Below are 6,088 nucleotides of genomic sequence, written 5' to 3' on the forward strand. Positions count from 1 at the left end.
TTACCTTCCAACATCTGGCCAAGAGGCAGATACTCTGACAATAAACTTGCACTGTGCAGGGGCTATGACAAAGGGAAAAGGGAGGGCTGACCTGGAACAATGCCACAACAGGGCACTGGCTTCTCTGCTCACCCTCCCTTTCCACACTAGCCTGAAGTGACCTCAGGAAGAAGCTGTTAGGGCAAGAAACTCCCCTCCACCTCAGTGACTTTTTTTTTCAGATTTGCATTTTATGTAAACATTCAGGTTTTATTCTCATGTATTCTTATGTTGGCAGGAGCTGATGCCAAGAACTTACAGGCAAACAGTAACTTTTGTTGTCTACCTCTTAGCTAAACAAAAATACCCACAATGTAGTATTATCATTAGGCAAAATTTGCTTTCTTACATTTCACACAAGAATGCAATATTATCCTTTCTTGAACAAAATGCCCGGATTACTAAGGAAACTGTCTTTGGCGGAAGTGTTTAAGAAGTATATTTTATTTAAATAAATCCTCCAGGAGGAAATGGGAGAAATCATTGCCTTCACTTAAAAGACAACTGTGTAAGTTGTTACTTGTCAAATTTCTCTGCAGCTCACCAACATTTCCATATTGGAAACGTCAATATTTCCCCCTTACTCTTCCCAAAATGACCTTAAACTCTCAAAGGTCTGTCTCCTGGGCTTGCTTCTCTCTTGATTCCACCCAAGCTGTACTAATGGTTTGCTTCATATGATCATCTCCATCTTCATAAATTGTCTTTAGAACATTCATCAATCCCTCACTAGCATCCGTTTCAGTGTAATGGGAGGGCTTTTCCTTCTCTTTGCATCTTTCTCAAACTGAATCAGGTATCCCACCACGTTTTCTGCCTTTTTTCTACATAAGAATTGCATCAGTTTTGACTTTTTTTGAACTGCTTTCCATAGAGATCGGTGTCAAGAGGTTGATCACAGTCATAGAGTAACTGTTCCCATTTAGATTCTTTACCAAAAGATCAAATGACCTCTTTGTGAAATGCACCTGCATGTTCTCAGTGGGGACTTGACGAACTCCAAATAAAATAACTAGATTTTCACAAACTTATCTGACTGATCTCATCAGTAATTACTGATTTTCATTGTAATTGTAATTGTAATGGGAGCCACCACAGCAGCTGGCTTTTCATTGTCAAAGAGTTCTGCTTTTCTTTCTGATTTCTGCCACATCTGGTCCTCGATTTCTGTCTCAATCTTGGATTTTTCCGCTGTAAAGGCATCACGTACTCTTTCTAGTGGCCTTTTCTAGTAGCACCTTCACACCTTCTAGATCTTCCCATAGCTCTTCAAAAGTTGAAGCCATGGTCAGGCTGCATCAGGCAAGGCCCAAGCTGCAGCCATGCAGAGGAGAACAAGAAACACCACACCATGTGCCCTCACTGGGAGGCAGACCCCACTGCCAGGAGTCACCGTCCACTTCACTGAATTTTGATAAAGTGAATCCAGAGCAGCACTCAAAGTTTTGACTTAGGCTTGAGTTAGGAAACCCAGTATCCAACTCTCAGCTTCACCACTTATTCCCAAACTGTCGTACTGACCATATCTTTTATTTTTTACATTCTGAGGCTTTGACATCTGGGGCCTTGCTGACCAGAGACTATTCCTCTTAAGGTTGGCCAATTCCTAGAGAAAATAGACAACAGCATGCTTTTCAAATGCTAGCCAACCACCCAGAGTCTGTACCCTTAAGCACTTCCTTTACTGGGGTCTCATACTCCAGGCCACTATATGCCTGCCCTAAACGCCCAGGTCCAGGTACCAAGACAACTTGGAAAGCACACAAACCCAAAACCCACTAGAATCACTCAAACTAGCCAATCCTAAACCTGCTTCCCTGCCTCTCCTGTTTTTCCATGGAAATCACAGTAAAGGCTCTTGCCTATAGTTTCTTCCTCTCCCTCTGTTTTTTGACTGAATCCAGAGCTTCCTCATATGCACCCACCACCTCATCCCCACCCAGCCCTGGTGGGGTGTGGTATGCCTCTTCTCTTGGGATCTGCAAGTGTAACAAACTAGCTTTTCAACGGCAATCATATTCTGATTTACTGGTCTTACCATACTTTAATAATAATAAAACAGCTGTGTGGCCTTGGAAAAGAGACAGAAATGGAAAGAGGCAGAACTTACCCTGCCTCCATTTGTTCATCAGTAAAAGGAGGATAATATTTCCTTTTCACAGTGCTCTTGTAAAGATCAACTGAAATAATACACGATGTACTTAGTAAGTGCTCAATACTGATGCTCCAAATGAATAGATTTTAAAAAGTAGGATTTAGAGATAACTCATTACAGGTTACATAGCTAGGAAGATGGAAAATCTAAATGTCACCCAGATTTCTCTGACTTCAAATCTCCTTTTTTTTTCACATCACAGACCCTCCTACTGCACTCTGAACAGCTATCACAGTAATAAACACATAGTTGGATGATAGTAAGTTCTGTACAGGTACTCGTGTGCTCAATAAACTGAAGGAAGGAAAAGGAGAGGGAACAAGGGAGGGAAGGAGGGCAGGATGGAGGGAGGAAGAGGGAAGGAAGGAAAGAAACAAAGGTGGAAGGGAGGGAGGGAGAATCCTTTCTATCTCAGGAATACAAATAAGACTGATTTCTCTCCTGCTACCTTTCCTTCTTTCTGGGCCCTCAGTCTACCTTCAAATAAAGGTAAAACAGCTTTAGCTCCAATTATAAAAATTCCTAACATGGACACACCCCCAGTTACATAAATTTCCCTTTATCAGTCTCACTTTTTCATGGACCCAAAACTTCTAATAATTTCTGCCAAGTCTCTTCCTCTTATAATCTCAATCTTCAAGATATTTTTAAAACACCACTCTGCAACCATTCGAGGTCAGTTCTGAGTTCCCCATTCCTGCAAAAGCTTGTATATACTCTGATGACAACTTCTTTCCTTCTCCTCCTCTGCTCCTCTATCATGCACCTGGGCTTCCCAACTTCACGCGGCCTAGAGACACCAAGTCAACATTTTACAGCCTCACATAGAACAAACATCAGCAATATAAAGCTCTATTTGATCACTCTTGACCCAAACTGGTAAGTAGTATTCTCAAAACTACCTATAACTTAAAGAGGGGTTTTTGTTTGTTTGTTTTTGTTTTGTTTTGTTCTGTGTGTTTTTTTGTTTTTTTTTTTAAACTTTTGGGCAGAGGTTGCAAGCTTAAGAGCATCTAGGAGGAGTAGAAAGGTCCTGAAAATGAGTGAAACTCACCACATAAGGGCAGGAAGAGAGAGAGCACATGGCCTCCAGGCAGTTAAGCAGCCCCAATTGGTGACCTCATGCTGAGAGAGCCCATCTGGTCAGAGATCACACATTTTCAAGAGCTAAAAATCTGTATTTTTAAGTGAAGAAACTCCCTACATTTAAAGTTTGCCAACTAATTCCATTTTTTTAAACACTGCATATGCCGATGAAAATAATTTTGTGCAAGTTTAAGTCTAAAGATCTTTACATTAAGACTTTTTCCCTAAGGTATTTTACGAGTATTTTCAAATACATAGAAAAAGAGCACAACATTTATCCTGAGGAAGACCTACATGAAAGAAAGTTCTTTTTAATGGGATGGAATGGAATGTTTAAAGCCATAAAATTTTACAATCTAAGTGAAATGAATTATATTAGGTGGAGACTATAAATGTTGGTTTTTCACCTTCTTAAACATCTCTCATCAATTCCTTTGATGTTCCCACTGCCACCAGCCTTGTCCATGCTACCAGTATATCTTCCCTGGAATAGTTCCCTAACCCTCCAAGTGGGAGGCACCATACACAGCGTAATCTGCTTTGTTTTACTTTGTAATGGATAATTTCAACCACATCCATCCTAGCATAATATAATTTAACTAAGTGCATGTGCCTACTACATTTTCATCTTTATACTGACATTAATTCATCTTCGAACTCTTAAGTTGAAGGATTTAATTATTATACTGACAATTCATCTTCGAACTCTTAAGTTGAAGGATTTAATTATGACAAAAAAAGAAACTTAAAAATCTAATTTTTTTCTCTTAAAATGCATGCATGCCTATATAAAATAATACAAAACACAGAATATCAACTGCATAAAATTAAACAAAAAAGCCAAAATTCATTTTCAACAAGTAAAATCAATTCAGATTTAGACTTCAGAGTCAAACTTAGAACGTCATAATTTCCCATGATTTACAGTGAAAGTCAAACTTTGGCAGGGGCCTGGCTCATTGCTAAAGTATTGCTAAATTTAAATTTTGCAATATTTTATTTTCAGGTATGAAACATTTACTAAATTTTAATTCATTGCTATTGCTCTGTTAGTCTTCTTAAAACAATGAGAGCAAAAAGCAGCACAATTTTCACTTCTGTTTATGTTTTTAGCCTGTATCAGCCTTTGAGAAAACAAATTTTCTTTTCTTCAGTCTTTGTCTTTTAAAACTAAACAGTTCTAATTTTATACTATATGCATATCTCTATCACCATTATGATTTCCTAACATACAGAAAGCAGAACTCATGAAATAATCCAGACATTCATTCACTTTATTTCTGAAAACTGAATAAAAATGTTCAATTTTTTTCTCAGTAGTCTTCTACATCTTATTGGTCATTACAGACATAGCACAATTTCCCAATAACTGTTTTTCTGACTCCATAACTTAAAGAATCAGCTGGCAAAAATCTGATCTTAGGGAAGTAACGTATTATACATCGGTTTTCAAATGAACACCAATTGAAGCATGTTATATAGTCTACATGATAGGATCTTTGGAAGGATGATGTCAGCAAAAATAGAATTAGGGACCCATAAAATTCTCTCCCCCATAAAGAAAATAGCAAAAATCATCAGAATAAACATTTTCAGAACTCTTGAAATTAATGAAAGGTTTAGAGCAATCTAGGGAGCATTTATTTAAGAAAAAACACTGAACTTTGGCTATAAAAAAAGCATGCTTTGCAGCATTTTCTCGGGTCTATTCTGATCCTCCACTCTATATCTGTGAGACAGCTTTAAATACCAAAGCCTGCAATCATGGTGAAAACCAACAACCTACAATCACACTATAAACCAATATCCTGATAGCCACCAGAGGGGGAAAATGAGAGTGCAACTCCTTTAAAGCCTCATTAACAGAGCACTATCAGTATTTGCCCTGTCTTATGGTTCCATGGAAAACTCCACACTCAAGGTTGTGTTTTTTAACCATCCCATTCAGGGCAAAAAGTATTTCCCCAGGAGCATTTGTCAAAAACGGTTAGAGGCAAATGGCTGTATGAGGGAGTGGTAACAGTTTGAATAAAATGAAAGCCTGGGGAACAAGATGCCCACAGGGCATTGAAAATCTCCCAACATGTTTCTGGGAATCTAGAAGCCCCCATGATGCATAGGGCTATGTATATGTCTAGGGCTGTATACATGTTCAGGAATAATCTGATAAGGCCCTAAATTCTCACTGCAGTCTGACTTTGAGACTCTGCAAAACCAGGAAGGCAATGTTATTAACTGCATAACTGAGTGTTGAAGGTTTGTCCCAACATATAAAAAGTATCCTTTAGCAAGGCAGAGAAACACTGAATCTAGATGTTTAAGAAAATTTATGTCCAATCATTAGCTGACTACTAAGATAACCAAATACAGACATTAGTGACCATACATGACAAAAAATACAGACTTCATAGAATTAGTTCAGAAAAGACACTAAGAAAAAAAAAACAACCATGAGGAAGGAGAAGAATTTGATTTCTAGAGTTGCCACATTATATTATTTAAAGTGTCCAGCTTTCAGGTGTCTAGCTGGCTCAGTCAGTAGAGTATGTGACTCTTGATTTCAAGAATGTGAGTTTAAGCCCCACATTCAGTGTAGAGATTACATAAAATTAAAATATTTTTTAAAATATCTAATTTTCAAAAAATAATGCTAGATATAAAAAGAAACAAGAAAACAAGACCTATCCACAAAAAAAGAAGCAATCAATAAAAACTGCCTGAGGACTTACTGGACAAAGACTTTGAAGAAGTTATTCTAATTTTTTTCTAACAAGTAAAGAAAGCTATGCCTAAAGAAAAAACTGTAAA

At 37.8% G+C, this 6,088-nt stretch overlaps 1 pseudogene; it reads right to left on the reverse strand.

Annotated features, from left to right (window-relative positions):
* Positions 1-647: 647 nt before the first annotated feature.
* On the reverse strand, positions 648-1,325 carry LOC144281723 (calcyclin-binding protein pseudogene; annotated as a pseudogene).
* Positions 1,326-6,088: the final 4,763 nt, after the last annotated feature.

This window comes from Canis aureus, chromosome 13 (assembly GCF_053574225.1).
Source record: "Canis aureus isolate CA01 chromosome 13, VMU_Caureus_v.1.0, whole genome shotgun sequence".
NCBI classification, from domain to species: Eukaryota; Metazoa; Chordata; class Mammalia; order Carnivora; family Canidae; genus Canis; species Canis aureus.